This window comes from Lepidochelys olivacea (genome assembly GCF_965140295.1).
Source record: "Lepidochelys olivacea isolate rLepOli2 genome assembly, chromosome: 9".
In the NCBI taxonomy this organism is placed as follows: domain Eukaryota; kingdom Metazoa; phylum Chordata; order Testudines; family Cheloniidae; genus Lepidochelys; species Lepidochelys olivacea.
In genome coordinates, this window is record NC_140419.1 from 78,820,167 (window position 1) to 78,843,220 (window position 23,054).

Genomic DNA, 23,054 nt, shown 5'->3' on the forward strand with positions numbered 1-23,054 from the left:
GTCACTCTGCTCCCAATGCCACCCTGGTGCTGATGAGCATAGTATAAATAACCTATACAGACAGATAGAACAGACTTGTTCTCGAGACCTAAGGGACTCTTCGCTGGTACTGCGGAGCTAATGGATTTTTGCCTGTGGACTGGCAGCACTCTATTCACTGCTGGAGACCTCTAAGGGGTTCCTCCTCAGTTCTGTTCTCGACCTTTCAAACCAGCAGCGTGCTTTTGTTCACAGAAATAGACAAGTGGCTATGGAGAGAACGCACATTTGTAAGGACTGTAGACCTGTATTGTGTGTGCTCAGGGAGCCAGCAGGATAAATTGAAGAGTTTATAGAAATTATGTTTTTGAGAGAAATTATGCCAAGTGGTGGCACCATGTTTAGTCTTGCCTACCTGCAGCTGCAGGGCTGTCTCCCTCCCTCATATGCTCTGAAGCCATTTGAAAGCTCAGTGGGTTTAGTACAGGCAATTTTCCCTGGAAAACATTTACATAGGTACATTATTGCTACTACAGGGAAATAGTGATCTTAACATACTTGTTAGAAAATAAATAGATAAGGGAACAAAGTTCATTAACGGACCTGGGGCTCTCAGGTATATTTCCTTTAGTTTTAGGAGCTAATAACACAAAGAACTCCATATAAGAAGTATATTTTTATGATAAATTTATTTATTTTTTAATATACCTTCTATCTGTCTGCCATCTAAACAGCAGTTGGCTTTTCCTGGGTGATCCTAAGGCACACACAATTGAATATGTATATTCTGAGTGAGGATACAATGCATTTATACAGTAAACAATTGTGGGAAAGCTGTGCCATACAGGTATATACTGAGACACTGTGCCATACAGTCATATCCTGCAGACTTGCTGTATACAGGAATTGGCTGCTAATGTGTTCATGTTGGCATTAAGTTGTTCTTCCAAGTATTCTGAGTTTTGTGATGGTTAATAAAGCTATTCAAAGACAAACCAAAGGTCTGATGTATTTGTCTCTCCAGCAGAAATAATGTATTCTGTCCGGCTTATGAGGTCAGTAGTTTGTAACAGTTGTCTGAAATAATTAGTTCCAAATGCAGAAAGCCTGTAGCAAGAAGGAATACTTTACTACCCAGATCACTGTGGTACCTACTCACCAAAGGAGTAGCAAGAATCTATTTTCACTAGAGAAGGAGCTTGGTTTGGGATTTACCTGAAACTGTCACAATGCAGAATCACATGCTAACAATGCCTGAAATGGTGTCAAGCAGGGACTGGACTCCTTCAGCCTGCTGAATCCCCGCTGGGTATTAGCATAGACTTCCAACCTCGGATAGTCCAAGGTGCTAAACATTATCCTAGTATAAAGAATATTTGCAAAGAGCACAGTTTGAACTCATAAAAAAGAAATATTTGCACCAGAAACCTGAGTCTAAAAGTTAAGCTCCTCCAGTCAGGGACCAGAAATAGTGCCCTGTATTTACACGTCCAATCCAAACTAATCAACACAGCCCAAACTTTGAAATACTTGCAGGCAATTGTTCATGAACAATTTACAGGCTCAGAATTATTTCCAGAAACTATCTGGGGAGTATTTTAGAATTAATTCAAGAAAATCAAAAGCTGCTTGCTGGCAATTTCCAATCAGAAAAATAAGCAAAACTCATCCATTAAATTGGTTATTATGAATTATTTGATCAAGCTCTAGTGATAATGCAGCATCAAGAATGATCAATACAAATATTGTGAAGACTTTGTCAAAGAGGCAAAAGTGTAAAGAGCGGTGGGAACCTAAAGGCCCGGGTGCTTCTCACTACTGATGTGATAAGTGAAATGTTTCCCCTGAATTGCTTGAGGAAACCCAATTCTCGTCACCAATAACATTTCACCAAAGGCCATCTCTGACTAGAAAGAACATTTAATGGAATGCTACCACCACATTTAATCCCTCTGTGCAGATAATAGATCCATTGATGATTTTCTTTTTCTTTCTTTCTTTCTTTCTTTCTTTCTTTCTTTCTTTCTTTCTTTCTTTCTTTCTTTCTTTCTTTCTTTCTTTCTTCAGTAGCACACCAATGACATTGCAAAAAAGAGAGCTTGTTATTCTGACAGAAAAATGTAACTCTACTAACTTGGGGAGGATCGTATTTCAGAAGGTGGCAATTAAAATTTCATGTTCTGAGTTTTCCCTGAATGATTTTATTCTACTTGCCACCAGGAAGTCATTTGGAAAGATATTTAAAAACATTTCATTATAATGAGAGCAATCGACATTTTTAATGCTCACTACAGTCCAGAATCCAACAGGGAGGCCTCATCTCAGTGAGTTCTGGCTTCTTGGGAAGGACATGGTATTGATATCCTTGAAGTCTTTGCCCTTGGAGTATTGTCAACAAGAAAATGAAACACCAGAAAGTAGGACACAGTCCCCCAAGTAGCATAAAATCCCACCTGATTCAGCAAATGTTACTTTTCTGCCTTGTATGTTTTCTGTCACATCACAGGAATGAGATGTAACTATGATGGTATATGAATAAAGAAACCATATACCAGCTGTAGGAAAAATAACAAACTATACTCTGTGGGACAGGATAGTTCCAGGGATTCAGAATGGCATACAGGTCTTTCTCCACCAGGCTGCCAGTCCCAGGTCAGTAATGACCAAAAGTCACTTCCATCTGACAGTTGTTCAGTGGTCTGGTGGGAAATGATTAGGAGGTCTCGGTCCAGTTTTCAATGGGAAGTGTGTTCACATCACAAAACACCACCTCTGCTAGTTTCTGGCACTAATTGACCCCCTCCCAGGCATCCACAAGAGAGAGAGGCCAAGGAAAGTATGGTCCTGGGAGCCCACACTCTCCCTGCACCACCAGCGATTGTCTCTCCATGTCATGGGTGAGGCCCAATTAATGCAGCAGCAGGGAGAGAAGCACCCCATACTGCCGCCAGTGCCGTGGATAATTAGAGGACTTCACTCTCCAGCTCTGTCACTCCAGCACTCGCACTGGTCCTGTTCAATATAACTGAAGCAATCTCGGTGCTGGGCTAGCCTGGCAGTTAGTGTTTCTACAATGCAGGGTACTGGGGTTCAGTTCCCTGGTCGGTCCTTCAGGCTAGCAGGGCCACTGAGCCCTTGGGGGAGAAACTGGTAGAAGCCAAGCATTCCTGATGTGGCTTGAAGGGAAACCTCTCTAGAACTCTTTGCCCATCAAAGATTGCCATAGTGCGCGGGCTTTGGCACACACAGTGCACAGGCCTTGGGGGAACAATTCACGGACATACATGCACATAGAGACACACACATACACACATTTCTTGTTGGCAAAGATGTCCATAGTCATATATTTTTGCTCACATAGGAAGCAGTTGGGAACCTCCCTGGAGTGCAGCCCTGGGGGCAACTCCCTGAGGCAGGAACTATCCCTTAATAGAAGGAGAAGGACAGGGGAGGTATTTTTTTTCCAGTTAAAAGCGCTGAGGGTCTGATTGTGCAGCTGCAGAGAAGTGCTTTTCTCTCCCAGTTGTGCATACACATGGCTGCGACAGGCCCAGCGTCCCCTTAATTACACAGCAAAAGGATCGCAGAGGTCAGGCTGGTGGCTTTCAACAGGCTTTGCTCTTTCAACTGGGTTCACATGTATCATCGCTAAAACTCAGCTTTACAACCTGCACTGCCATGTAATAACATGGATGAAATGCATCCCCAGCAACTTGCCCTGTCAGACTGCCACGGAAAGAGCTGATGATCCCAGGCAGAAGGAGAGAGGTGAACGCCAGCCAGTAGCTATCTTTGACCATCAGCCAGCCCGTACATTTCTCCAGGGTGATTCTTACAGAAGGCACAGAAGGAGGGAACTGGCTAACATGGGCCCGATATGCACATGCCATTCTATGTGGGGCCTGCTCTTTGGATTCCTGCCATTCAATAATCAAAACACTCACCACTATGGGTGACCAGATAGCAAGTGTGAAAAATCGGGGCAGGGGATGGGGGGTAATAGGTGCCTATGTAAGAAAAAGCTCCAAAAATCGGGACTGTCCCTATAAAATCGGGACATCTGGTCACCCTAATCACTGGACTGGGGGAGAAGGGGAGGCGTAGGCAGGGCTGGGATGCATCACTGGGCGCCTGGAATAACTGCACGAGGCCTCAGTATTGAAAAGAAGGGATTGTCAGTTTTATTGGCCACATCCAGTCAAGCTGGGGGGTCTCCACAGAACTGGTGACGCTGCACACTCCCAAAGTGTCCCGACTTGGCATACGCTGAGTGAGGCTGGTGTAAAAACCTGGGGTGGATTCTTCAGTGGCTGCCTCTGCTTCTGTTGTTCTAAAATCCTAGTCAGCAGGAGAGCACAGTGCTGGCTGCCCAAAAGCAAACCCTGTGTGAGGGGGAACACATAGACAGGAAGGTGTCAGATTCATAGTGCTCCAGCTCCCCCTTTCCACCCCCTCTTGGCTCCACAACCTCCAACAATATCCCCTTTTCCCTGTCGGGTGGGGGCGGGGGGAAGCAGGGAAATGATACTGCTTTAAGAGTAACAATCCCATTGGAAGGGTGGGAGTACTGAGGAAGAGCAAAGGTAGATAACCTGACCCCCTGCATGAGGGTCAGGGGGAGAAGGGAGAGGGGACATGGCTGATATCACAGCCTGGGATTGTTCCAGCTCCTTCGCCTCTGTTGAATGAAAGATGTTTTTGTTTCACCTCCTGTCTGAAACTCAGAGGTGTGTAAACAGGAAGAGGCACTCCCTGGGCACCGGGAGAAAGGGGGGAAAATGAGATGTTGAAAAGATGACAACTCGCTCTGTCAGGAAATTCACCTTGTCAAGGAGATGGCAAATGGGAGGAGACCAGGGGAGAAGAAGAGAGGGGGGCAAAGTGGGAGGGGGACGAGCAAGAGGAGAAGCGAGGACTGAGCCGATTTCATATTTCTGGTCTCTTTTTTTGGAAAACAAAATATTCTCCCCATTTCCTGGCATCAAAGATTTTCACTTTCCTTCACACTGAACAAATAAAGCCAGCACCGTCTGTCTGATGAGAGATCGCGGGGCAGCGAAGGAGTGGGGGGCAGGGAGGGAGGGCTGCGGAGGGGGATATGGCAGGATGTGGAGTATGAAAAGCTCTCTCTATGTCTCAACTCTCCGGTGGGCAATAAGGGCTGTTGAAAACCCCAGAAAGAAGCTTTATCACAAAGTGTTTATGGCTGAGGTCATTTCTGTCCTTCCCAGCCTCGTTTTCCCTCCCGCTTGAACCTGTGGCTTACTCAGCCCTCTGGTGCAGGGCTCTCCAAATGTCTTTGGAAAGGAAGGACTTGAGATGCCATCACATCACTAAGCCAGAGTAAAGCCAGCAATTTGCTCTCGCTTCTTGCCATGGCGCGTCACAAATTTGACCCAAGGTGAAATGTTGCCTCCTGCAGGTCAGGATGTTTTTTTCACAGTGGCCTGTCACCATTTTCTGTTGGGATGACGCTTTTTCATCCTCAGAAATAACCCTCCATTTTCATGGAATAATCAAGGGTGAATGCAGATGATATTTTTGGTTTTCATGAAGCTGTGGAAATAGGTTTTCCTGCCACAGGCAGAGATTTTTCCACCCACACCTACACAAGAGCAGTTTTAGATGTTGTTCATGCTGTTGTTGCTTCGTGTCCAACTATCATGATATTTAGTGAGATGGTCGCTCCAAATGGCTCATAGCATGGATGTTTTAAAGAACAATCATTCAGAGGCTTGGAAGGATTAGAGTTTTATTAATGTCAGTAAATGTCGATTTCACTGTAAACACTCAACCCGATGAACATAGATTTCCGTTGATAATAATCAAAATTTGCAGATAGGCAAAGTATGAAAAATGCTACTTGAGAGTTCTTAGAGTCACAATCTAGTGATTTAGATGTTTGAATTAGGCTTGTTACGAATGCACTAGCAAATGGATAGTAAAAACAGGCATGGTTTGTTGATATAAGGATATTTACTTTGTATATTTTGACGTGTAATGTTGACAATTTGTGTTTTAACAGTTTATAAAAGTTTAACTTTTTGAATCTCAGCCTGTATTATCACTGTATTATCATTATCAGCTGCCTAGACCCCATAATTTCATGCAACTGTGAAAATTTAAGTCAATATACATGTAAAAATGCTTAAAATAAACATCGATATTGTCCACCAAAATTATATTTTAAAAAAATTGAATTCTGCCAAGCCTAGTCATACAAAATATTACCACTTGATGGCACCAAAAAATGATAACCAGGGGCTGATTACTACCAGTTGATATTGGTTGGCTTGAGGGTTTCAATATGGAATTTAGTAATCTGTGTGGTTGGTACCACTGAATTATGGTTTATAGCCAGAAGGCTGACGGATGTGGGTTCAGATCCCATACCAGGGCTTGTGTTTACATCCAGCAGAACTAAAAGATGTGGTGCTTCACTGCTAAGGGTGTTGTCTTCCAGGGAAGATATTCAATCAGGGTTCCTTCTGGCCCTCACTACGCACACTCAGGTGATCTCTGAAAAGAGTAACCACATTGGCCTTGGCAACATCCCTGCTCCAGAGAACAGGTGTGAATGCTCATGGGCTGTTACTGTAGGGAACAGAATATAGATGCATTTGCATGCTCAGCCACACTGCTGCTGGTATCTTCCTGGGTATGATGCCTTTGTGTGACATAGCCTATTCAAACCAAATTCTGTTCTTATGACTCCACTGCTAATTAGAGCGGGGCAAATAATGGATATTTTGGTTCTCTGGCAACTCGGACAAATTGTTTGGGTGGAATTGAAAATGAATTGTTTTTGGCAAATTGAAAATTAAACAAACAACCCCCTCACCCCGATGTCTCGCTCATATTTCAAGTTTAATGGAACATTTTGTTTAGATTTTGAGTGTGTTTTAATGTTTAAAAAATAAAATAAACTTGTAGAAAGTTTGGAAACAAAAAATCAAAATATTTTGTTTATCAAATGGCAAAATGAAATGTTTTGACTTTGTCTGGATTTTTTTTTTTTTTATACAAGCATTTCAATGAAACTGACACAAATTAGCAAAATGTTTCAATGTAGCTAAATCTCCATTTTTTGCCTGAAAAACTTTTTGGCTGGAACATTTCTGATGCTTACACCCATGTCATCTAAGCATACTCGGAGCAGGTCTAGACAACACAGCCTTTACAAAAGCAGCAACCTAACTGCCTTGTCCACATTAGTTCTCCCATCATTGCTAGCACCAGTGGAACTGAATGGTGGGAAATTTCAGGGGAAAATCCTAGTGGAAACAAGGCTGTTGAGATCTGAGTTTAAATCTTGGTTCTAAGGTTAGTGTCGCTCACCCATGTCCCCATTTATGAGCATCAGAAAACCACCACAATTTGGGGTGATTTCATCCTTGGCTTAGGAGAGGCCCAGAATAGTAGGGGGTGCAGCAGGTCAGTAGTCAGGTGCCTCAGCAGAGATGTGTGGGTGGGTTGCAGGATTGGATTGGGGTGCATCAGCAGAGTTTTGTGTGGTGGCAGGATTTGAATAACATGGTGGACAAAGAATGGGATCAAGGTGCTTGAGCTAAGCTATCGCATGTGGGTGTGTTACACTGCACCACCCATCCAGCTCTCAGTTGCATAAGGGCTAATGCAGCCCCACAATTTGAAAGGGAAAGTCTGCTGCCACACGAGAGCTGAGGTGGCTGTTGGCCTTGGGCCATCTCGGAAACCCAAACTCTCCCGTTGGATCAAACTGAGAAACGTGCCATGCTTAGAATGACTCCGGTCATATCCCCCGCTTGTGGCTATGCTGCTAACAGACCTCAGAGATATAGACCACGAGTGCCCTGGCAGGTCCAGAGAGATAATGACAACACAGTGGAGACTTGGGAGTCCCTTATGTATTTAAACCCAGATGCTACTGGCAAAATAGATGGGCGCTGGCTGCAATTTTTCCTCAGATCCAGTAGAAGATGGATTAAGCATCATCTTCCACCTCCAGCCCAAGCCTGTGGCCTAGGGAGAGTGCAGAGGTAAATTAATGTCAAAGCAAAGCCAGAGAGTACATGCCACTCCCAAAGCCTTTCACTGCCACAGCTCCTTCTTTCTCAGCTGTCTCGGTCCATGATCCAGAGCCATCTATGCACAGATGAATTCAGGGGCAGCTTTTGTTTGTCAGTAAAAACCAGCCTTAGAAGCAGTTTGAAAGGAAAAACAAACAGCAAACACAAGCCAGACCCTGTTCAGAGAGACAAAGGTGCTTGGTTCAGCCAGTGCATTTTTCCCCGTGGCCATTATTTCCCTGAAAGAAGCAGCTGCAGTTCGTGATGGCAGGAGCCTCCCCGCTAAGCAATCAGGCTGGCATGGGTTCTGTTTGAAAACGTGTGCCAAGGATGTGTCTGTGTGAGTGTGCACATGACCAAGCATGCCTATCAGCAGGTGTGAGCCGTGTGTATGATTTTGTGAGTGTCCATGTGTGAGTGATTCTGCATTTGTGTGCTACCACCTATGGGTAACTGTGCACAGGGACATACATGCACATGTATGTGTGAGAGCGCACTGTTCTATACGATTTGGTAGTGCGCATGTATATAAGCACAAGGTTAAGGTGCCTTACGGGGTATGTCTACACTGCAAAGAAAAACCCACAGTGCTGCATCACAGAGCCCAGGTCAATTGACTTAAGCTCACATTGTGTGGGCTGTGGGGCTAAAAACAGCAGTGTAAGCTTTTGCACTTGGGGTGGAGCCTGGGCTCTGAAATGTGGGGAGGGTCTTGGAGCCTGGGCTCCCGCCTGAGTGGGAACAGCTACACGACGATTTTTAGCCCCACAGCTCAAGCCTTGCTAGTCGGAATTGATTGATCTGGGCTCTGAGACTGGTGCCACGGGGTTTTTTTTTTTTGCAGGGTAGACAGACCCATTGTCCCCGAATTGGGATCGTCGCAGGTACAGCCAGGAGAAAAGCCTTAACCCGATCTGGGGAGTAACCCTAATCTAACCTAAACAAGGCGTTCTGGTCTGTGATTCAGCTGGGCCTGCCCAAGGCAAGGAGCAAGTGCTAACCAAATCTGAGCCAGTGACAGGCAAGGAGCGACTCCTTCAGCCCACTCACCCCCTTCTTTAGCAAATGCTTCCCACCTGCAGCTTCCTAGGTAAATCCCAGAAAAGAGCCTTTCCTAGAATGGGTCCTAGGTCCTTCCCTGAATACAGGACTGCAGACCCGGCCAATTGACTAGGCTCAGCCACAGGAATAGAAGAAGGCAGATCTAGTAAAGGGCAGTGAAAAATTCAGCCCTGAGACCTGAGTCAGGAGTTCTCAGCGCTGGTTTTGTAAAGCCTGCAAGTTGCCCCTCACAAACACTAGTTGTTTTTCACATACAGAGCATTAGACTCTGGGAGCAGAACTGGGGTGAAGTGTAAAGGCTGGAGGACAGCAGGCAAAATTCCTCTCTAGCCAGGAGGGAAGGCTTTTAGGACAGCAGGAAGGCTTCAAAACTCCAGGCCTCCTACAGCTCAAGAGAACCGGCCCATTCCATCCAGGGGGCTGCGCCTGTGTTTTGTTGATAGCAGCTGGGTCTCCCGGATGCTTGGAGTAACCCTTCTACCATCCAAACAAACCCCAGTCTCACAGCTTTCCTGGCCAACATATGATCTATCACCAAATCTGCTTTATAGCAAACAGGGAAGTGCTGAGTAGGCTTGTTCCTTCAGGGACCCCCTGCACAACTGCTTACAGGAAGAACCTTAATGTTAGGGGTGCTGCAGAAGGAGTCTCATGTGGCAAGACAAAGGGGAGAAGTGGGCATGACAGTAAGACTTGACTTAGCAGGGTCTGCGGTCTTCAAGCTATGTTGCAATGGCCAGGGCTCCCCCAGCACTCTGCAATGTCCCTTCGTGACCAGCTGAGGAATGACCTTGAGGAATACCCAGCCCTGGGTGAAAGGAAGATTGGCAGGATACAAGGCCTTGAAGCAGATGGGTCGGAGGTAGGAAGATGGGGGTATCCTCCTGTGACCAGTCAGCCCCTTGCCACCAGGGGTGTCTCTGTGGTAAACGGAATGATCCATGCTCCAGAGTCTCTGTGTCCTAGGGAGAAGGCAGTGGGGAGCTCTCTTTTCAGGAGAGGTGCTAGTCATGTTTGAGTATGAAGTGAGAAGCCACACAGGAGATGGGGAGGATCCTTGTATCTTCCCCTGAAAGCTGCCCTGCCCTCCCATCCACTCCTCACTGCCCTGTCTCTCTTCCCCACAAAAGCTGCCTCCTTTCTCCTCACACTGCTCCACCCCTGCTTCCGCTCTCCCTCCTGCTCGCCCCAGGGCCCAGCCCACATGAGAGGCTCCCACAGTTTCCAGGCTTGCTGCCATTCCCAGCTTTGGCACCTGCAGTCAGTTTCTCACTGCAGCCTGAGCAGAGGGCAAACTCCAGAGCTGGGGAGGAGGGCAGGCCAGGCCCCAGCGAAGGACCCATGACCCCCAGGCTTCCAAGGCAATTCCCTTCAAAGGCCTGGCTCCCGGTGATCACGCTGGAGTGACACTAATCAGTTGCAGCATCCCTACTCTACAGTGTGTCCTGCAGGAGCCCTCCTCGCATCCCATTTCCCTGTCCTTCTGATATCACTGGCAGGGAGGTGAGGCAGGGGACGGGGGATCTGATGAAAGAGAATTTATATGCTTCAGATTTCATTTGAAAATCCAGCTTTAATAATAACAACAATAATAAAGCCCTGAATGTTCTGGGGAGATTTATGTATCTCATCAGCTTCTGACAATCCCCATCCCCTCCAACTCCCCCTCATTTCTGCCCCCCCCCTTCTAGAGCTGCCTGTACATGTTGAAAAGTTTGGGTATCTGAGCCACAGCCCCTGCTAATTCCCTCTGCCAACCTGACAACATGGAGGAAATTGGCTTCAATTAAATATGTAAGGTTTCATTTCCCTTTGAAGGACAGCAAAGCACAAGGAGCTGCTCTGTGCGAGCTCTCTGCGTAGCCCAGATAAGGTAGGCCCAAGAGTGCTGGAATCAGGGTCACCAACTAAAGACAGGGCCTGAAATCAGAACCAACCTGGAACTGTGGCCCAAGCCTTGTCAGAGGTTCAGCAATGTTCGGGAACTTTTTCTTTGTTTGTTTAACTTCCCCATTGTGTTCATCTGCCCTCCCTGCGTACCACCTGAATTAGCAACATGCTTCTGAATGAAAGGACCGAGGAGAGAGGGTCCAGGCTCAACCCTGGGACCAGTGTTTCCTAGTGCTGACACTGGCAATAGTCCTGGAAAAGGTCATGATGCAGCTCTGTTATGGAACTGCCCTTCGGGAGAGACATTAACCTCAGGTCCCTTCTGCTCCATTTCAGGCCATTATCTACCTGAGAGTTAAACCTCCTAGGTGTGTGTGTGGGGGTGGAGGAGGGGTGATTTCTAGGAAGACTGGTGGCTACATCTGGTGCCCTTCAGAGGTCTCAGTGAAACTGGAGAGGGGATCCAGATACAGACTTCCCTAGAGAATGAGACGGATGGATTCTGTGTTCTGGCTCTGTCTAACTCAAACAGGTTCTGTCGTCCATGTCTGAGCAGAATGGTACCTGCATTTGCCTGGAGAGGGACCTCGCAGGAGGACGTGCTGAAGGTGGGTAAGCAGGTAGGGTGTTCTTCTGTCCCTGCCCAAGATTCTTGCCAGGTTCTGAGCACAGGCGAGGTTCCGTCCTACCCGAGAGGCTCTGCTGGATGCTGTCCATTGGATGCTCGAGGCAATGAGACCCAGAAGCGCCCAGTCACATGCTGCATCCCCTGGCAAATGTGGCAATAACAGATCACCAACTATTGCGTGTCATCCATCCTGCTTGCTCCTGCACTTCCCCTGATTTGTGCTCTCATCTCCTTCCTTCATGCCATCAGTACCCGTTGATAGATGGGCCCTCTCCCTGTTCCTGCCACCTCCTTGCGCTACATCAAACCAATAATTCTTTGTCAGTGTAAACCTGTCTCACCTCCAAGACTTTAATTTTGCAAACACATAAACACCTTCAAATCTGTCGGCTTTTATCTAGCTAGCTAGCTCTGGCGCTCACTCTCCTTCTGTTTGTCTTTGTTTCAGGTTATCTTGGGTAATGGTGGGGCTGTGAATCCAGGAGGAGTGGCAGCCCTGCAGAGATAGCCAGCTGGCAGGCCTTTCAAATCCTAAACACTTGTGTCAACTTGAAACAAATAAGTCAGCATCTTTATTTTGCCTGCTTTATATCCTGAAGCAGAAAACACACCAGGAGACTCTCTCTTGGTGTAGGGATGTGGAGTGTTGTAACTAGGTCCAATATATAAGCCAGCACGTTCAGAACCAAAGGTAGAATGCATCCCCATGCAGAAGGCCAGCATGAATCCTACGCACCACCTAAGCTCTATCTGAGGGCTTAAGTGAAATTTAAATGCTTAAGTGAGATTTAATCTGGTCCTCTGCGCAGGGGGTGGATTTCTCCCTGAGTGAATGAGGATCTTTACTGGGATTAGGTTATGGGGACTGAGCTCCAGTTGTTTTCAGTCCTGTGAAAGGTGCCAGACTGGCAGCACTGGAAACAGAAGTGAGGTATGCACTGCTTGTGGAGGGTTACATCCTATTTAGAGACAGGTTTCTAATTGTCACCATGCAGGCCAGCAAATGCCTGAGCTGTAGCAAAGCAAGCTCATCCACTCCACCCCGACCTGGAAGGGTCACAGGCCTGAACAAGCAGGGAGTCTGCTGAGCTTGCCAGCAAGGGAGTGAGCCAGGGCCGTGGGCAGTGGAAGCTTCCAGTCCCACTCGTTCATTTAATGAGTCTTCCCAGCCTATTTCACAAAGGTGCCCAAAGGACCAGGACAGGACAGTGACTTCCAGTCACTGTAAAATATGAGCCCAAACAGGGACAGATCTGACCCCCTGCAAACTTTGGGGAGGTCTGGGTCCCAATCAGAATCTCATGGCCCAGGTCTATCCTGAAGCTACCAGCCTGCAATGGATTTGAATGTGTGTCCCAGGTAAAGGGCTCAGTAGCTCACTTCTCATCCTTGGGATGGGCAGTCATTCTGGTTGCTTTCCAGTGTGAGTTTCATCACCTCCAGCGGGGAAACGTAATGCTCAGTGACATGAAACATGTGGGGGCAGAGCTGGTTCTCGAGCTTTGCTAGGAGTCTGTTATATGTGGCAGCCCCATTTGGCAAGCAAAGTGCTGGACTGAGAAGCAGGGGCAATGGACTGTGTTTGCGTGCTTTTACAAAAAATAGGGAAAAGCTAATAAGGGGTGAGAATGACAAGAGTCCCTGGAGATACTGGGTTTGAATGGCAGGAGCCACTGAGATACCACAGTGATGAGGCCAGCATAAGAACGCATAGAGAGAGAAAGCTATTCCTGGTGGGGCAGGAGAGGAGTGGACTGGAAAGACTGAAGCCTCCTAAGAAATTCTTGCACTAAAGCTTCATATATGTAAAATCCACATTGAGAACTAAAGCCAGGAACAGAGTGGGCAGGCCAGGTGCTACTCATGCTTCTACCAGCTAGCCCTGGCAATGCACCTGAGTCCCAACCTTCAATACCCCCCAGCTATTCCCACCCTTGGTCCCTCAGATGGCTCTGCTGATGTGCCCAGTCTACAGCCTCTCACTGCTATTCTAGTCCTAGGATCCCCCCCCACCCCCTATAGCTTAGCTAATGTACCTCAGTCCTGACCTTCATTGTGTTCTGGGCCTACCCAGCTCTGCTTATTCACTTTGATCCTGACCTTCAGTAACATTCAGAATACATTCACCGTAGCTTCAACCATTGGATTGGAGATTCTATGAATGCGTTAAATCCGCTGTAGCATCTGGGCCATTCTCTTGCTAGACCCAGCATCAAGACCCCCTCAGGACCTAATTAACTTTCAAGGGGGGGCGTTAATATTTGACAAATTTGCTCTGATCTCTGATGACTCCAATGGCACACACATGTGTGACATTCCTCCGCTCTGGGAACGGCCTGAATTTGGTCTCATGGCTGTAATCCGTTTAGCGCTCTAAAATGAAGACATCTTTCAGTGCTACAAACCTATTCATCCAGGTAATAGTTTGGGAGGGGGTTGTGGGTTCTGTTAATCTACACCACAGTGAGCTACCTAGAACAAAGCTGAGCATTATGGGAGAGTGGGGAAGGAACAGATTATTAAAGTGCATTGGAGAGTGTTTGTCCAGTTTGTTATTTTGCAGCTGTTATGTTCTATAATTTAAAAATTATACATCAGTCACAGCCCCTCAGATGTAACTCAGGCTCGCAGGAGGCAATTCTTCTCCTGGTCAATGACGTTTCTGTTGTTTAAGTTTATAGACACATTGCATATCCCCACATTAGGACCCATTCATAGTTCTGCTGCTTCCATCCCATTGCATCAGCCATTTAATCTGGTAGGTTTTCTTCAGAGCTATCAGTCAGCCAAACATATTGAAAAGCAGATGGTGCAGTTTGGGGACCATCTGGCTCAAGGCACTGGGAGTGGGCTAAGGAACCTTTCACTTTTTGGTTGCTGGTCCTTGCTGGTGGTGACAGAAGACTGCTACTGACTGTCCTAGGGCCTATATTACACTGTGTGTTTCAGTCCAGTTCCTCCAAATCAGGCGCCCACATAAAAATTTTATCTTCTTTACAGCAGTCAGCAGAGAGATCCAGGAGTGATTGGCTCTTCCCTAGAGAGAGTTGCTCCAGGGCAGGCTTAAGGCACAGTGGCAGGGTAGTGTGGGGGGCCTGGGATGTTCCAGTGCTGTGAGTTTTAAATAGAGAACTTCAGCCTACTCAGCTGTCTGCATGGCATTATTCACCAGCACTAAATTCACTTAAAAATACAAACAGGGCCCTGTATGCTTTGTGGGAGTCTCAAATACCAGGTGGAAGAGGATCAACTGAAGGTGAAACCTTTTTCTTGCTGTACTATTGCAAAGTGTTTGGAGTTCAGACACCATCTCCAGACAAGCAATTCCTACGTGGATGTCTCCAAGCTCATAGGAGAGTCAGGGGAGGATGTGTCGGAAAGCCAGATCGACGCAGGATGTGTAATAATATCAGGCATAATTGTAAACATGCCCTGGGAGGGTCACTGTGACTTCCATATTCCTGTCAGGCAGCTCTTCTGTGTGAGCACCTTTGATGAAAGTTCCAAGAGACAGCAACTGTTCAAAATAATCATTAATAATTAGTGCAGCTCCCCATCCACGTCAGTGCAAATAGGTTGCATTTGAGAAATTAATGAGTTCTTCTAATTAAGTTCAACCTTGTGAATTAATGAAATTCTAGCAAACTTATAAACAAATCATGGTTACCTGTTTATTATCTACGTGTCTGTCTGTGTTTCTAGAATGAGAAACACTATAAAATACTATATAAGGGAGAAACCAGTGATTCCTGCTCAGGACACTTAGTTCTCTCTTCCAGGAGTGCTCATAGGTTTTTAATTCTGAGTCCACGTCATTCCCTGTCCTGCTCTAGGTATAAACATGAGCTGTTGTTTTGGAGAGAAATGTTGGATTTTTTTTCTGTACAGGCTCTTTAGTAAAGGAAATCACCGAAGTCTCCTGAATGTTGAAATCTGGAACTTATTGCCATCCTTATGAAAATGACCTCTCTGATGACACATTACAGAGAAAAACCTTTAAATCCTAGGTGATGCCAGAAGTGATGTATAAAGCAGTGTACGCTGCAAATCTGTAAGTGGGTGTGAAAAAGACTAAGGCAATGTAAAGGAGTTAGGTGATGTAACTTATGCACCACAGAGATGGAAGAAGGTATCCACCAGACTGGCATATTTATCATGTCATTGGTGCTGCTGGGGGAGCAGTGCACTGCACATAGTTAGAATCTGCCTAGAATTGTGGAGTTAGGAATTCCCTTCCTAGTGGGAGGTATCTATGTAGTGAAAACTCCAGTAGCCAGGAGCAGAAATTCCCAATAAGTACTCTGGCACCTGAAGAGAGAACAGGTGATAGGAAGGGTCAGCTGTGAAAGGAGCAGGAATAACTTTTGATTTTTAGCCATGACATCTAGAGAGTTAACCATCTAGATTACCTGCTCTGACAACACCTGATGGAGTTTTTTCAAAGATTCACAACTAATGAGTCTATAATTAACCATGGAACTTTTAAAAGATACACCTAGGCACTTTCTTACACTGAGGACAACTTCAAAAAGTGTATTTAGAGTTTCTAGACTGAGCGGTCTGACATATGTCATTCCAAAACAATGTTAGAAGACTTCTCCCAGAGTGACAAATGTCTCAGCTTTCAGACTTATGAATCTCCAAGATGCCTTGTCCAATTAACCTCAAACTTGGAAGGAAAAAATTATCCTCTGGTTAGAGGACATGCTTGAAAAAATTCAGGTTGGAAGGCAGCCTTGCTGAGGAAGTTGGAGGAGCTTCTAAACTGGGCTGATGATGGGAAGCTAGTTACAAACTTTGCTTTGGGGGCATTATCAAGACTCCATAACAAAAAATGAGAATGTTGGCTCTCAAAATGTGAACCTCCGTCATGTGCTTGCTCACCATAAAGTCAGACTTATTTCCCATCTAAGGTGGCTGAAAGGCTCAGGGAATTGCCAATGGCTTTAGGACCATGTTACCACTGTTGCTGATTCAAATGCAGCCCAGAATAATAACCAAAAGTTGTTACTAACTGATGACTGTTCAAAGGCCTAGATACAGACAATGAGGTGGAGCAGAACAGTTGAGAAATAAAGATCTGAACTTTATGGTTTCAGGCAATCTTTATTTATAGGAAATGAGTTGGACACATCTCAGTCCTGATTTAGTGGACAAGTATCTACATCATGGATGTGATTTTTATTGGTGACCATTTCAGTAAAGAGGTCACTGAACTCACCTTTGGCTGCTGGAGATAGTCTCTCCAGATCAGGGCTGAGGCAGACGGCAGAGTAGATGAAGTGCACACTGCTTCTCTACTCCAGCACAAATTTCAGATGCGCACAAAAATAACCTATCCTCAGCAGATGGTAATGTCTAGTGTGTTGGAAGAGGGCCTTTCACAATGGAACAAACTGGAGATACACCTGTGTGTGATACTCCCTCTGTTCAGAGGCATATTCTCTATTTCCCCTTGGCTGCTATTTGCTTGGGAGCTTGACTGGTATTTCTGTCTCAACCTGTGCTGCTGGAGCAATGGAAGCCTTTCAGAGCCCTGCTTGAAACAGGAGGGTGAATTGTTTGAACATCAGGAGCTGTAACCCATTATTCAGACAAACAGGTTTGAACTCCAAAGACTCTAGTTCTCCCTGGAGAAATCTTCCTGCAACCACAGAGGGGAAAGGGTCTCAAGAGGTGGCAAGGAGTGCTGCACCTGAGGAGGAGGAGGAGGAAAGGAAAAGTCAATGCCTGGGAAAGATGGAGAGGTGGCTGAATGTGGAGAAGGAAGGGACTCTGTTTAAACCCAGCTCTCTGAACACTAGCGATGGAGCAGGCCTTCTTCAGACAGGAAAGGAATTCTCACTCAGTTCAAAGCACCCAGCTGTGGGTTGCTGTCTGTCACACAGGATGATTTTCAGGGGGGCTGGGGCACATGCAGTGTTTTTTTCTTTTTACTCGTGATGGGACGGGTGAACCTATGAAATTTTGATTTGGGCTTTTAACTAGCAGAGAAAGCTTGTGGCACTGTTGGAAGGGACTTCAATAGCTGGCATGCCTACAGTCCTGCCCTCTGCCTCCCTTCCCCCGAGCCACGGGAGAGGGAGAGACTGCATGAAGCTGAGATTATGGAAAATGTTCTTTGTCAGAGGAAAAGAGACTTTCATGCACTTTGTGTACATTCCTTCTGGGCTGGCTCTTGGTTTTTAAACACTGCCACTAACCCTCTTTTGTCTGTCTGCCATTCCGATTTGCTTTTCTTTGGGTGACTTTCTCTAGTTTTTTGGCATCTTTTTCACTCCTTTGGCTGTTTCTCTTCCTCCTTCCTGCCTCACACCTCCCTCACACTCAAGACGTGTCAAGGGGTTCACCAGTAGTTCGAGCTGGAGCAGCAGCTGATAGCTGTCAAGGGTATAGCTCTCCCCATTGCCCTGATGAGATGGGAAATATAGGAATTAAAGGCAGGACACTGGATCAGAACTGGTAAAACTTTGGGGATGTTCTGATCCACTTTTATATCCAGAACCAAATTCTGTGACTTGAGTAGGATCATTATTAGTTATACTTCACAGAATTATAAAAAGACAGGGCTAGAAGAGACCTCAAGAACTCATCTAGTCCAACCCTCCCCCCCCCCACACAAACACTGAAGCGGGATTAAGTACACCTAGACCATCCCTGACAGATTATTGTCTAACCTATTTTTAAAACTGGTCAGACAAGAGCCTAGCACCTCCAACCAAGATTGCGGGCCCATTGTGCTCGATACAAGCAGATAGTGAGAAACAATTCCTTCCCCAAATAGACAAGACAAAGGGTGAGATGTGAAACTGAGGCACAGAAAGATGAAGTGACTTGCCTAAGGTCACTCAGCAAGTCAGTGGCAGAGCCAAGAACCAGCTTTCCTGATTCCCAGACCAGTGCCTTATACACTGGGCTACACTGCCTCCCTATAGAATGGAAAATCTTTTCACGCCAGCTGCGGGATCCTGTAATCATTCTTTGCTTCTTGTCTACATGTGGAAAGCAAGTCTCACTTGCAGCTGGGGAAGCTATTGAAAAAAACCTCACCCAAGGCCCCAAGAAAATTCTGTGCTAAAATCATATCCTCAGAGCACAGCTGAGCAATACAGCCAGCCGCTGAATGTCTTGATCTTCCTAGCACCTTGCAGAATGTGGGGAAGGTTTACTAGGTACTAGAGGCCAAGTTGCTTCAGTCACAGGTGCATTAGAAATATTGCAGACAGGGAAGGCAGACAAGATTGATTGATTGATTGAAGCAGGGACAGCCACATTTTACAACACCAAGTGGGGCTATCTATCTAACTGCCACCTCTTCCCCCAAATCACTGGCATCTTCTCTGAAACAGCAGGGTCAAGAACACCAGGAGAGGGCAGCAGGCAAAACCAGGGATAAGTAGTGTGGTTGAGTCCCACAGCCCCGTACTCAGTCCCCTAGGCTGTGCTGCCTCACAAATCCACCTCAGGACCTTCAGCCCCAGACTTGCTGGGCAGCGTTTCCAGGCTCTCCAGGCTCCAGGGGCCTGTTACTTCTCCTAATTCTATTTCTCTCGCTCTCGGGGCTCATGGCTCCCATGCCACCTGCACGTATAACTCCTGGTGTCGTTGGCAGGGTTCAATGCCACATATTCAAAGCCCTTGAAGGGAAAAAGGTATCTTTCCCTTTAAAATAAATATTCTGGTTCACTAAATTATGACACTTCCAATTAGGACTCCAAATCTTTGTGCAATTGTGCAAAATGTCTAGTTTCCCTTGGTGTGTCCACTACCCATATTGCAGGAAAAGAGGCCTGGGAGGGTCAATGAGTGATCCCCCTCCTGCCTATTATGGGATGGGAGAGAAGGAACTGATCACTTTTCCCTCCGCTCCTCACGATTTTGCAAACTTCCCTCTGGTCCCTTTCTATCTCTCACCTTTCCAGGCTGTTACTTTGCTTTTAGCAATCTCTTTTCACATGTGTGGTAAGTGCTCCCCAAGACCCAGCCTTTGCTGCTACTGTAGGGACCTTCACACAAGCAGTGGACATAAAATACTGTCTGGATGGCAACCGAGAATCATTCCAGCCTAGCGTCAGCATCATCCATGATATACAATAGTCTGCAAAGGGCTATATTGAAAGACCAATTGAATGAGCAGTTTAAAAATGGACTGGCCAGAGCCCTGGAGGATTCATTGTAAAGAACAACTCTACACTGGTTCCTGGCAATGGGAAATAGAGGCAGAGGATGGGAAATAGACAAGCGGGCCTTTTGCATCTCTTAATTCATTTGAGTCGTTTTCTTATCTATGGTGACTGCACAGCTCTGGAAAAAAAGTTTCGTTCGGTAAGCTGTGCTCCTTTCATGATGGCCCCAGAGTGCTCACAGTTTGTAGCTCCTACATAAACAAACGACTTGTTTGTTTGGCAAATTCTCAGCAACATTTATGATTTCTTTCAAAAGAGAAGCTAGCATCTAAGTTACATTTCCCACCTGGGTATAAGTCATTTTAGGGCAGGTTCAGTTTTAGCCAAGACAATGTCTTGGAGTGATCACTTTAACACAGCTGAAAGTTGCTCAATAATAGCGCATACTTTGTCAAAGCAGAGTCAGTATTTCGGCATTTAGCAGCCTTTTCACCCTGCTTTAAAAGCTTTGGGGAAAGAATACATTTTAATAATTGTACTTCATAATAATGAATTTGAATATATTTTGGAAAAGAAAAAAGAAAAGATTCTGGAATAAACATACAGCTAACATGCCCCCTGGTCCACACATGGAAACTGGAGGAATAATGGCATATGGCAGGCATATGAATTGTTTGTGAATGCTGCTAACTCATAGCCAGTCGCCATCTACTGCTCCCCTCACTGGCTGCAAGTGCCAGGGCTGTATTTGTTGGCTGCCTTTGTTGTTTCAGTAGGCTTTGCTTCTTGTGTCAGGGAGGTACTGTGGGCAGCTCTGTTGTCTCTGAAATGAGGTCATGGTTCAAGCCCATTAGCGGGACCTGGATACAGCCCCACTGCCGACACTGATGCAGTGCTCTTACTTGTTCTGTGTTGTCAGAAGTGCTGTCCTCTGTGGGAAACATTGGACTGAGGTCTCTTCTGTCCCCTTCTAATGGCTGGGTATGAGCAGAGGATGGGGATTAAAGTGCTTGCAAAGAAGTCCCAGCTTCATTATTGCCCCATAATGCCATTTCATTAGTACTGTTGCCCACTTCTTCTGATGCTGGTGTCCCATTCTGACCCCAACATTGCCCTTTTTCTCAGTGGTAGCAGATTCCCAAGGCCTTGCAGATTGGCATCCCAGAGGAAGAGAAATCAGTGACACTCTAAAGGAACTTGCTTTATTTACACACGTGCACCACCCCGGAAATGAGATGGTCATGCAGCATGCATGCAGGGATCTTTTCTCCCAGGAATCTCACCCCAACACCAATGCCCTGTTCCCAGGGAGCAGCTCTGACTGTAATCAAAGACCCAGGCAGAGAGCCACCTCCCCACTGCTCGCACAGTTCCTGCTCTCCCAAAGCTGCTGCTAAGCAGAATCTTGCATAACTCAAAACTAACAACACGTCTTCCCGAGGGTCAAAGCTCACTTGCACACTAAGAACTAGAACTTGGAAGGCTGTGCATAACAGCACCGCCTGGAGACACCTACCATAGCAGTGTGTAACAAAAGTTTACTGCACGGACAGTAGCTCTGGCTGCCACGGAGGGAAGTGTTTCTCTATCATTCAGGAGAAGCAGAGAAGATGCCATGGTGCACTGAGGTGAGTTTGTCAGCTGGAGAGCTTTGCATAACTGCACCATCCTCTTGGAGGCAGCTGGGGATGGGCCTAGAGCAGCGGCCTTATTGACAGATGGCAAGGTCAGGCTGTCAGTCCCCAGGATTCCAGAAAATCAGGAGGCAAACCAAACCAAACCCACCCGGGGTGCTGACAGCCTGCAATGCACACAAGCCTTGTTCCCAGTATGAGAATAACACACAGCTCTAATCTCTTGTACATCAAACGTGGATGATGCCACTGTCTTTGCTTCCTCGGTGCCTGGGATGAGGGCAAGCTGAGCGAGGCTCAATCCAGACAAGGTGGTTTGGCAGGTTTTGGAAGCATCAAGGGTGGAAATGGTGTCTTCCCCCAAAACTGAGTGGCTCTGCCCGCTCCTGGTCAAAGAGGTTTGCAGTTTAAGGGATCCCTGGATCCCTGATTTCTCCTGCAGTCGTACGTGATACTGAGAGGCAGAGCGGTCCTCTCTCTGTGAGTTTGTGGTGACTGAGGCGTGTTCTTTCTGGTGCAGGGACCTCATCACAGTTATCAAGGCCCATTGTCAAACCCTTATTCGATTGCTGAAGTGAGAGCTACTCAGGAGCTGCATCCACTGCAGACAGAGTGGCCCTGCTTGCATAACCTAATTGGCTGGAATGGAGCACCGTGCTCCAAAGATTGCATTGTCTTCCTAGTCTCTTCCAGGTACAGCCAAGGTTGATATAGATCTTTATATACAATTTTGGGCCTCAGCTAGCTGAGAATTAGTCTTCCTCCATCTGCAATGCCTAGCAGTTGAGATTAGCCTGTGCATTGTACTAACAGCTTGTACGTTTTGAGGGATTTTTACAGCAGAGGGCCCCAAATCTAGAGTTAATTTTCCAATTGTTACAACACAGTCCGATCTGTTGACCTTCTAGGCCAGTGTAAAGCTATCTGTTGTCATGGGGGAGGGGAGGCGTTGCCCAAGGGTTTGATGACAGGACATTGATGTGATATGGAATAGCTTAATCTGGAAGCAAAGTCCTCTGTTTGTAGTTAACACCAGTTCACAGATTTGGTGCTGTTTTTAGCTTTTGTCCACAGCCCAGAGACAATAGGGCAGGCAAACATTTTAGAGGCTGGAAAAATGGAATCAAATCTAGTGTGTATTTGGAAAGGGCTGGTTAATAACTAAAATAGCCACAGAATACTGGGAAAGATTTAAAAAGCTGGGGAGGTTCCAGTAGCAGAGCAGTGGGTGTGAGGGAGGACAGGTTTCATAGGCATGCAGGATATGCTGGGAGCATTCGGAGATAGGGAGAAGTTAAGCAGATTGGCTGTCTACTGGCATCTGTTGGAAATTATCATAAAATCTTTAAAGCAAATAAAGTTCTTTTAAATTGAAAAAGGTATTATTTGGGAGCTTTCTGTAAGGAGAGATTTAGCCAGCATGATCTATTCCCTCACAAAAATGTCACAGAACATTTATACAGCTGCTCAGTGGACACTAAGAGATTGGTCTTCTTTAGGAACACTACAAAACAACTCCAGGTCACTGGTATGAGTCCAGGGCCTCAGGCAAGAAGTGACCAGGGCTGTCCTCATCTGACAGCTACTGTATGTGAAATGGGTCAGTGGTGTCAGTCCCGTTGCTAGTGAACACGTGTGCACATCACAGAAACCAGCAGGCCCCTTTGTTTGCAGGCCAAGAACTCCC